At 40.2% G+C, this 11,580-nt stretch overlaps 1 long non-coding RNA gene across 1 annotated transcript in view; it reads right to left on the reverse strand.

Moving 5' to 3' along the window:
* LOC138153745 (uncharacterized) overlaps positions 1-9,433 on the reverse strand; it is a 129,893-nt gene extending 120,460 nt beyond the window's left edge. The window contains exon 1 of the long non-coding RNA XR_011166440.1: positions 9,377-9,433. This is a non-coding gene — a long non-coding RNA (uncharacterized lncRNA). The remainder of the gene's footprint in view (positions 1-9,376) is intronic.
* Positions 9,434-11,580: the final 2,147 nt, after the last annotated feature.

Below are 11,580 nucleotides of genomic sequence, written 5' to 3' on the forward strand. Positions count from 1 at the left end.
CTCTCTCTCTCTCTCTCTCTCTCTCTCTCTCTCTCTCTCTCTCTCACACACACACACACACACACACACACACGCACACACACTCACTCACTTCTGATCTTTCTCTAAGCACTACACATTCCACAACCACAGGGGCCAATTTTGGTGCCACACACTACCACTATTACCAGTGTCAGCAAAACATTTTTACTTACCATCCATAGCCCAGAGGTTAATTCACAACTATGGACATCTGTGAGCTATCTTCAACTCTGGAGTGCAGCTGCTACCTTTTTCAGAGTCCATCAATAACCTACTAATAGGATTCCTTTTTTCCAATCTAACCTTTGCATAGCTACCAAAGTGTTCATTCTGAATTCCATGTCTGATTATATCACTTACCCATTTAAAAAATCTTCATTGACTCCCAATTTCCTATAGGATATAATTCAAACTTCTTTTCCTGTCATTTAAGGCCTTCCACACCCCAGCAATCTCATTGTTTGATAGGCATGGTTTCATACTATTCTTTTTTTTTTGCACATTTTATGTTAAACTAAACTGGATATTCCTCAATATTGTTCTAGACTGAGGTTTTCACAAATTTGTATAGAGTGTTCCCCATGCCTATAAGAGACTCTCCTCTATCTATAAGAATCCTCTTCAGTGAAGTCTGTTTAGGTTCCCTGTTTTTCAGGGGCTCAAAGCTCTGATTAAAGCAAAACCCTGGGTTCAGGGATTTATAGAAAATTGGTACTTTGGGAAGCTAGTACAAACAAAAAGTACTATACAGCGAAGCAAGCAGGCAAAGATAAAAATGCACACACTATCTAGCAATATAAACCAGACAGAGCTTCATCCCCACAAAAACCAGGAACTGACCCACTCAAGGAGGAAGGATTGCATCAGGGAAAGTGCATATTCAAAATCAGGGTTCAAGTAGGGAAGTTTTTATGGGCAGGTAGTTATCACAATAAATAGAGAGCTGGGTCTAGAGTCAGGAAGATCTCAGTTCAAATACAGCTCAGACACTTACTAGTTGTGTGAACCTGGAGAAGTCGCTTAACCCTGTTTGCTTCAGTTCCTCGTCTGTAAAAATAGGCTGGAGGAGGAAATGGCAAACCACCCCATTATATTTGCCAAGAAAATCCCAAAAAGGGGTCACAAAGAGTTGAACACAACTGAAAATGACTAAACAACAAGGGAAGTTTTATATCCTAAAAAATGGCCTTAGTGGAGAACAGGAAATCAGTGACAGATGTGGGAAGTGACGTTCATTATTAAATCAAGATGTAGTGGAGAAGTTCTTGGTGTCACTTATTGATACTGGGGTCAGGTGAGACTCAGGTAGATGGAGTTTCTTTATCCAGACCAGAAATCAGGTAAGAGCTTGAGTTGTCTATCTGAGGCAGCAAAAAAGGAGTTGCCCATAGGCCTCTGCAGTCAGTCAGGAGTTCTATCTATTCAGAAACTTCAAGTATTAACTATCTGACACAAGCTTAAAATAAGTCTGGATAGAGAAAAAGTACATCACTGCTTATATGTTTTATGGGTCTTTGGACCACTTAGCCAAAGTGACTCCATTATTGGAGCACTATCGTTTTAACCATAACATCAAACAATATAAAAATAATAATCTATCTATCTATCCCTCTACCTAAAGAATATCCCCCTCCTTATTTCTTGTCCTCTATCTGACCTCTTCCATGCATTTATCACATTTTAACATATCAGCAACTTGTGATGTATGTGCCTTAATTCCCTTGTGGAAATTCTTCCAGCAAGGACTACATAACATCCCCAGGACACCTTGCTTGGTATATAGTAGGCACATGCTTAATATCTGTATAATTGGAATGGATTCAGGTGAAAGGAAATCTAATTAATTCAATTAACAAACCTAAGTTGGTGCCTAAATGGGATACAGAGACAAAAACAAAGCAATTGTTGACCAGAAGACATTTAAAGTTCTGGTGGGGTGGGGATGAGAGAGGCTATAATATGCACATAAATACAAGCAACACAAAAATAATTCAAGATAAAGGGCTCCTCAGGATTCCCCAAGGATGGGGAAATCTTCATTGGAGGAGGTGACCCTTCTGAGATTCTGACAAGTTCTGTTAGAGAGTTGCCTACCTAGTTTGCCATGCTTCAATGATATAAGTTCAAAAGATCAAGTCCAAATATCTTGGTGCTACATTTTCAAGCAAATAATATTTATTATAAGGTTCTTTACAAAACTAAAGTCAATGAGGATGATTGCAACATTACTTTTTCCAAGGAGACAGATAATGGGAACTTCCTTCCATGCAATGGCCTTCAGTCTTGTTATTCTATTTTACACATGCTCTGACTTGTCCAGAAGTTTTACCAAAAGTTTTTTTTCCCCTCCAGGAGGCAAAAACCTGTGGTACAATGAGTAGCAAGAAATGGGATTAGTTAGCCTTGAAAAGAGAAGATTTGAAGAAGTGGGGGGACTAGCTGCCCTAAAAAAATGTTAAGGGTTAGTACTTTGCTTTTTTTTTTTAATAGCAACCAAGACCCATCACATGAAATAGTTTCAGTTTGTGTGGTTGGTGTGTATGTGATGGGTTTCCCCCCGAAAAAATTACCAATGGGGGCGGCCAGGTGGCACAGTGAGTAAGAGTACCGGCCCCAGAGTCGGGATGACCTGGGATCGAATCCAGGCTCAGATACTTAGCACCACACCCAGAAATAGCTGGCCGTGTAACCTTGAGCAAGTTATTTAACCCCAATTGCTTAAGAAAAAATTACCAATGGAGGATAGCTACAGTGCTTTATTTATTTGAAACCACAAAAACTTTAAAGAAAAATAATACTATGCTTACAACTATGAGCATGCCAACTAGGTCTCACTGTTTCTCTGTGACAGTCTTTGCCAAAGACATTCCTAACTCCCTTTTTCTAGCTTGAAAGGAATAGTGCCTGTAATGGATGCTAGAGCAGAATAACCCTTAAATATTTGAAAAGGAAAAGAAGGGAAGGGGAAGGGGGAGGCGAAGGGAAATACCCCACAGATAAATGAACATTATGTCATTTTAGATACCATGAAGGTCAACTTCCAGGGAGCCCTAGAGGGAAGAGACAGTAACAATGGGTAAAAGTTACAGGATGGTAGATTTAGACATTAATAAGAATGTGCTAATACCAGTTCTTATCATCTAGTGGGCACCCTTCTGAGTGACTAATTGTTTGTAGATATTTTAGAAAGGCTCCTAGTCATCTATTGGTTGAACAAGATGGCCTCTAAAGTTTATCCCAATTCTGAGAATTTGTGTGTGATGCTCAACTTCTATCTCCCAGTCTCATCCCACCAAAATGTTAGTAAAACTTAAAGCTGGAGTGGAATGCCTATTCACAGCAAGAGTCCTCTTTGGCAATTGATCTAGGATATTGTTGACTCTGCCTAAATAACTCCAGGGACAGAAAGTTCACTGCTACACATGACATCTCATTCCATCGTGGGGCAGAGAATGGTATTTTTTAATGTTAAACTGTGACTCCTCTCCGTTGTCTGCCACTATACATCATCAATCTAGTCTTTCTTTATTATCTCCTCTTTTCAAAGATGAAAAGACAGCAATAAAGTATTCCATTAAGACTTTCTTTTTTCTAAAACAAAGATTCCCCAGGAAGTAGAAGAGTTGGCTTTAAGTACTTATCAGTTGTGTGGATTTGGGTAAAACACTTACCCACCTGGGTTTTCAGTTTCTCCATCCATAAAATGATTTGGGCATTCACAAAATGTTCTATGGGCAGTAGGACCACTTAACTGAAGTGACTCTATATTGGAGTGCAATCATTTTAACTATCAGTTAGTTACATTTAACTATATGACTATATATGGATGAGATCAGTGGTATCAAACTCAAATAAAAATGGGGGCGAGTACCATACATGAGGATCCCTGTAGGCCATATACTAGCTTAGAAGAACATATGTTAAGATCATCTATGTTTCATTGTATTTTTATTTATTTTGTTAAATATTTCCCAATTACATTTTGATTTAGTTCTGAGGACAGAGGTCAGTGTTGGCCTGTAGGCCCTCTGTTTGGTGCTTCCAAACTAGAGCCTCTCTAAGATTCCTTGTAGCTCTAATGGACTTCACTTTTCTTTAAGTCACCTGGATTCTAGGTGCTTCATGCTCCTGATCACCCTCTTCTGCCCCTGTCAGTCTTGATTTGCACCCCACTCCCCACACTAGGTTCTCCACCTTCCTGCAAATGGCATACAATTACCTTCTCTTGCTTTCACATGCAGGGTCTCTGATCTGGCTCTCCTTCACTGCAGGCTTAGAGCCTATGCTCATTGGTTCTACTGAGGATAGGCTACCCCCAGATGACCTTCCGAAGTTCATTTTCATATAGAGCCCAACAGAGAGCCACAATGGACTCTGTGCCAACTTTTCTGACAAAGCATCCCTGATCTGGACCAGAGACTGAAGTGCTGGAGTCTGGGCAAGATATACACAACTCATATAACGGCTTCGAAGAAAAGAGGTTGATGGGGGTGAAGGCATTACTGACAGCTGCAAGTCGTGTGGCAGGTTTCCCCAGTAACCTTATCACAGCAGAGATCTACCCAATGAGTAAAGAACCAATGATCCTGTGTTGGTCATATTCTGTAAATGGAGCAATTTGGAAAAGCAGAGATGACAACTAGTGGGGAAATAAACCGTCTGATGACTCTTTCATATCCTGCCACCAGAGATAGGTCCTGAGCCTGCCTATAGGTGGCACACTCCTCTTCCCTTTTACCTGTCTCAGCCTATGCACCTGCTGTACTCAGTTCCTTTATAGTTCTTAATGACTCACCTCTCCTCTTACCTCCCTGCTCCCTTCAAAACTCAGCTCAAACACCATGATGTCTTTCCCTATCACCCCAGCCGCGAATATCCTCCCCTACCAATTACCATGCATTTTACATATTTTTAATACATTTCTATAGGTTGTCTCCCCACACCCCATGAAATTTCCTTCAGGGCAGAGATGGTTTACTTTTATGTTTGTATCTCCAGTGCCTAGCACAATGCCTTGAACATAGTCGTTTGTTGATTGACTGATCATTTGAATAGCCTTCTGCTCTTGAGACAGCCAGGATACATTCCACCCCCACCTGCCAGGCAAATGAGTCAAAGACCATGAAACTGTCTGCATGGCATCAGGGTCCTTTGGGAACACAGGTGACACAATCTACTTTGTCAACGTCTCTATTAAAATGTGGAGGCCAGAAGGGGATACAATACTCCAGATGTGGTCTGATTAGGGCAGAGTATGCAGAACTATCATTTCTTTTTGTGATAGAATCACTAATATAGATGCTATCCTTCTTTTAATTCAACCTAAAGTCACCTCGGCTCTTTTTTTTATGCTATGTTACTCAGCTGATTCCTATAGAGCTTAGTGTCTAGTAACCTCCAAAATTATTTTCACATAAAAAATCATGTCTCCCTCTCCACTCCCATCCATATACAAGAAGTTGCTTTTTCCCCCTTAAGTTAAACATAGGACTTTACATTTATCCCATTTAAATTTGATGTTATCTGTTTCAGTCCAGTGTTCATCTATATTCAAATCTTTTTGAATCTTTATTCTGTTATCCAAAAATCTCTCTCTTGCAGCTCTGTTATTCTCAGATTTGGCAGGCATGCTTTACATGTCTTCATCCAAGTTGTTGATAAAATGTTGATCAGGAAAGGACCAAGATAGGACTAAGTTCTGGTTTACCCCTGGTAAATGGACAATTGTCCTGGTGCAGGTAGGGTCTATCTCACCCTGCTCCTAGGTAGTCAGCACCCAAGTACATTCTTTCTGTCTTTGTCTTCTCACAATCTCCCCTATTCCCCATTAGATCATCTCCTACCACCACCCCTCCTACTCCCCTTCAGCTCTAGAGGGCCCTCTATTCAAGAGGCCTGGCTACAGAATTCCCATAATGCATATTGCAAAGAAAAGCAGAGATGCATGAGGAAGGCCTGCATTAAAAATAACCCAAATGAATGACTATTGAGTCACATGTCCTATTAGCCAAGTACTTATGTGGGAACAAAATGTGGTTGTTGGTTTTGTTTTCATTTTTTTTAATACAGTCAAGGCCCCAGTGGGGCATGAATGTGGAATATCATCCCATTTTATAATATATGCGCCATAATCTTCTTAAAATGAGTTTTCACTTCAAGAAACAGAAGGGCTTAAATATGAGCAGCCGGGTTTTTGTGTGTGTGTGTTTGGCATCTCATTATACTTCAGACCGTTTTGTCTTCTTAGAACAATTGAATATCATTAGTGGAGGCATATTTTGTTGCCAGAACTTGCTTGGTTGAGATTGTGCTCATTAAAATGTGTCCATTTGCTGGCTGATGGATGAGAATTCTGAAGGGTGCCTGAGCATCCATGGGAAGGGTGGGGGAACATACGAAACTCAAAACTTCCATGTCATTCTTCCACTCAGAAAACAAATAGCTACTGGATCTTCACCAATCCTAAAAACCTTTCCTGACCTCCCTTCACTGGTTTGCTTACTTGCATAACATCCCGCTCAGGTATTAATGACATATGGCAAGGTCTTGGTCCTTGAGTGGGGAGTGCAGTCTTGAAAATAACTCATTTCTATGGCACTTTGAAGTTTACAAAGCACTTCGCTTTCAGCAATACCTTGAGGTACATAGTACTAACGTTTGGTGTCCACTTTATAAATGAGGAAGCAAATGCTCATCAGGGTTGTGTCCAACACCATATAATAGGGGGGTGATTTCCATTACACCACACTGCCTGTTAATCTTATAGCAGCAATAACACACATCTCACATAACACTAAATAAGGCTTTAAATGGAGTATAATCCAATGCTAAAATGAGTTGGACCTTGAAGGAAAGGTAAGATTTGGGGAGGCTGAAAGAGTGGACATTGGGAGAACAATGGGAAAAACAAGACAGGAAAACAATGACAGACAGAGCTGTGCTACAAAGGAGACAGGAAGGAGGCAGAGCTGACTGGAATGAATGCACCATTTTACAGAGCAATAGGAGAATGGCTGAGGTAGCAAAGATGTAGCCAAAATGGGGAAGATCTGAAATGTCAGGATAAATTAAGAGCTAACCTAAATAATGAGGAGCTTTAGTAGATTCTTGGGAATAGAAATGACTTGACCTATCTAGAGTCACCCCTACAAATGAGTGGGTTGAATTACGGAAGGGAGGAGGTAGTCCCTGTGCCTGGGGAGATTATAGCATGAGGTTAATACCAAGGCCACAACTTAGAATAACTTCCCTCCTTAACATACCCATTCAGTTGGGTATCTTACCCTACAGAAAAGTAGGGGGGAAGGGGATAAGAGGGGGGATGATAGAAGAGAGGGAAGACTGGGGGAGAGCGTACTTAGAAGCACACACTTTTGAAAAGGGACAGGGTCAAAGGAGAAAATAGAATAAGTGGGGGGCAGGATAAGATGGAGGGAAATATAGTAGTCTTTCACAATATATCTACTATGGAAATGTTTTGCATAACTACACATGTGCAACCTATATTGAATTGCTTATCTTCCCAGTGGGGGGGGGGTGTGAGGAGGGAAGAAGGGAAAGAATCTGGAAATCAAAGTTTTAAAAACAAATGTTAAAAAGTTGTTTTTTACATGCAATTGGTCAATAAGACATACAGGCACTGGGGTATAGAAATCCATCTTTCCCTACTACAAAGTTAGAGGGGTGATGGGGGAGGATGTAAGAGAGAGCAGATTGGGAGAATAGGTATTCAGTAGGCTTGCTATTTTGGGGTGGGGGGTAGGGGAAAGACAGGGAGAAAATTTGTAACTCAAAATCTTGTGGAAATGAATATTGAAAACTAAAAATAAATAAATAAAAATATATAAGAATAAAGTTTGAAAAGTGAAAAAAAAAATTTAAGTATCAGAAAAAAAAGAATAACTTCCCTTCCTATTCAGCTATTGGGGAGAGAATCTATACCCAGCTTGGCCATATCTTACATATAGTACATATGGAAAATGAAATGTCTAGTCTCCAACTTCCTGTGACAGTTTACTCTGTTTCCCAAAGGCCATCTAGTCCAACCCATAACTGAATGAGAATTCAATCTGTCATTCAAAAGAAAGCATGCTACTTGCTCTCTATGCATTATCCTCAGCCTCCTCATCTCTCACCCACAGAAAGTGGATCTTGCCCTTGTACTCACCCTGGGCTCTGATAGGTGAGCTTTAACCTTATTCTGCCCAGAGTTAGGTCTCCCCAATTATTACCACCACCACCCCCTTCTACCTCCCCTTCTGCTATTCTCCCAAAGAGAATATAAGCTTTGTGTTGGCAGGGATTGTCTTGCTTCCCCCATTTTTAACATAGGGTCTGGAATGTAGTAACACAGAAAGTGGAGTATTAAATCTTTCAGGTCCTCCCAAGCTGGAAAGCAGTGTGGAGAACTAAACCAGGAGTCAAAAAGAGCCAGACTCAGACCCCACCTCAGACATTTACTAGCTGTGTAACCCTGGACAAGTCACTTAATCCTTTTCAGCCTAATTTTCCTCATCCGTAAAACAAGGGTGCAAATAACACCTACATCACAGTGTTGCTGCGAGGATCAGGTCACATAACATATGGAAAGCCTCATACAAACCTTAAACTCCATAAAAGTGCTTAGCAATCACTAAGGCATTTGGCACAGGAGAAGGTGGTTACTCCTTCAACTCACATATCTATTACCAGTCCATAGTTGCCCCATGAGGGACAAATCCTCGTGTGCAGGACTTTCATTTCCCTTCTAAACACATGATAAGTTTGCCTGTTTCAACTTCCTTTCCCTGCCGGAGCTTCCCTTAATGCTCACTATGACTTGCTTTTACCTAACAGCAGGGAACATCCTAATTTGTCACAGTGTTCCTCTCCCTCTTAAAGTGCTCTTTGTCATCTCAAAGACCTGTCTATAACTGAACTCATCATCTTCCCCCAATGCTGATTTCTACACTCTTTCCACTGATGGCATCACCATTCTTACAACACTCTAGGACAAAACCTCAGTAATCTTTATCTCTTCACTCTCTCAGGCTCCACAATCAAGCAATTATTAATTCCTATCAGTTTATTTCCTAAACTCTTCTCTTCTCTCCACTCATACAAACAACACCCCAATTTAGATATTCATCACCTTTTGCTCCAGCTATTGTAATAGTGTCCTAACTAATCTCCCTACCTCTTCTCTCCTTGCCCTCATTTATCTATTATACAACTGATAGAATAATCTTCTCAATGTACAGACCTGATTGTGTCACTCCCCAGATCAAAAAACTTCAGTCCATATTGCCTAGAGAGATAAAACACCAATTCTTTGTTCTGGCCTTTTAAGACCCTCCACAATCTGCCTCCCACCTACCTTTGCAGCTTTATCCTCTTCCACATTACACTGTCTATATTCCAGCCAAATTGGACTGCTTCCTACTTCCTGATCTTATCTTGCCAAGTCTGACTCCATGAAATCATGTAGGCCATTTGTTATGTCTGGAATGCATACATTTCTTCCTCATCCATGCCTTTTCAATTTCTGCATTCTTTTAAGGACAAGTTCAGGCATCACCTTCTCTGTAAAGCTTTCTCTTGTCTCCCCGGATAAAAGTGTTCTTTCTCTTTACATTTGCCTAAAATGCTGAATTGGGGTTCATCTCTCTTACCCTTTTTGTGTGCACACGTTCTCTTTCTCCAGGAGACTGAACTCCTTGAAGGCCGGGGCCATATCATTTCTTTCTTTCAATCCCCTGCACCTAAAATAGTGTCTACAAGACTTAACACTTAGTTAAATGTGGACATATAACAAATGTTTGTTGAATTGACCTGAATTAAACTGACTAAGGTTAGGTAGGAGCAGTGTTCATTTGGCCTAAACTGGGAAGGTTCCTGTTTCAGGAGTCAAGGAGGACGTCCTGAGGATTAGGTCATCTGAAATACTGGGGGTACAAAAAGCCCAGCCTCTATGGAATTGGTGTCCCTGAGGTTTGGCAGAGTTTCCACTACCCTGGGGGAATGCTGCCCAACAATCCTGTAGCCTTGGTGAATTTAGAAGTCGAGAAAGGTAAAATCAGTTTTTAGTAATTATAACTTTTAATCCTTTGTGATGAGTCAAGTCATTTTTATTGTATTTTATGACACCCAAGGGTCTCGTTGAGTTCCAATCCTGGGCCTGAATCACTGGACTGTCCTGATGTAGGCCTGGCCCAGAATATTAGTATACATAATTTCTTCTAAAACCAAATTAAAATCACAGAGAAGCATAATGCTTGTAAGTGAATACTAAAGAACTTACTTACAAAAGAGAGATAGTATTCTTGAATTCTAATAGAGAGGAAGAATTTTGGTTAGGATTTAAATGCTTTAAAGCATGGTCTTTCATTTTACCCCTTCCCATCCACTTTATATAGAAATTGTCTTACACCTAAAAAGCAGAAGAAGTCCTAAGGATAGATCCTATTGCTGGAGTTATGGGTCATTGTTCAGTCAACAATGAGTATTTTACTATCACATGTAGTGTTGTATAGATAGGAGGGCAATAAATTATATAATCCTTGCCCTTACACTCTGAACCATAACATGTTACAATTAGACAACCAAAGATGTAATAAATCTTAACATTGAAAAGGACCATAGAAGGTCAATCAAGTCCAACTTCTCCCACAGTGTAGTAAGTCTCTCTACAAAATTTCTGCCAAGTGGTCATCTGACCTTGGCTAACACCCTTTTAGTAACAGGAAACTCACTACATTAGGAGGCAGTCCATTCCATTGTGGCACAGCACTAATTGTTAGGAAATTTTTCTTATGTTAAATCAAAATCTCCCTACTTATAACCTTCACTGATCCATCCCAGTGATGGCATCTAGCGCTAGAGAAGTCTTCCCATAGTCCATATGGCAGTCCTTACATTTTTTAATATATCCAGCATGTCTACTCTGTCTTCTCTTTTCTATTCTAGACATTGTCATTTTCCTTAGGTCCTCCAAAAATTAGATGTATTTTTAGACTTCAGATCATATCCAGTTAGCCCCATTTGGATACTTTTTTGTCAATTTCTCTATTAAAATGTCTTTAACTAGGGCCATGGGACTGGGGAAAGGGCACTGGGACAGTTAGGTAGCACAGTGAATAGAGTGAGTGTCCTAGAGTCAGGAGGATCTGAGTTCAAATCCCACCTCAGATACTTCCTAGCTGTGTGACGAAGCAAGTCTCTTAACCCTGTTTGCCTCAGTCTCTTCATCTCTAAAATGAGCTGGAGAAGGAGCTAGTAAACCACTCCAGTGTCTTTGCCAAGAAAATCTCAAATGGTGTCACGAGGAGTCAGACACAACTGAAAAACAACTGAACTCAACGGGGAAGGAGAAAAGATAAAAAAAAAGAATAACAGAATTAGCCTTTAGCCAAGCTGTGAAAGTTTCTAATTCAATTTAACAACAGTCTCTATTCACATAATACTGTATATAATTTAGAATTTTATAATGCCATCTTATAAGGTAAGTACATGCCAAAATAACCTCTTTTTTCTATAGAAAAGGGGAATTTTATGAATATAGTGTTCCCTGAATGCATTTCA

The sequence above is a fragment of the Petaurus breviceps genome, unplaced genomic scaffold, assembly GCF_028583685.1.
Source record: "Petaurus breviceps papuanus isolate PSGF00001 unplaced genomic scaffold, PetGlider_PUasm1.0 151, whole genome shotgun sequence".
NCBI lineage: Eukaryota > Metazoa > Chordata > Mammalia > Diprotodontia > Petauridae > Petaurus > Petaurus breviceps.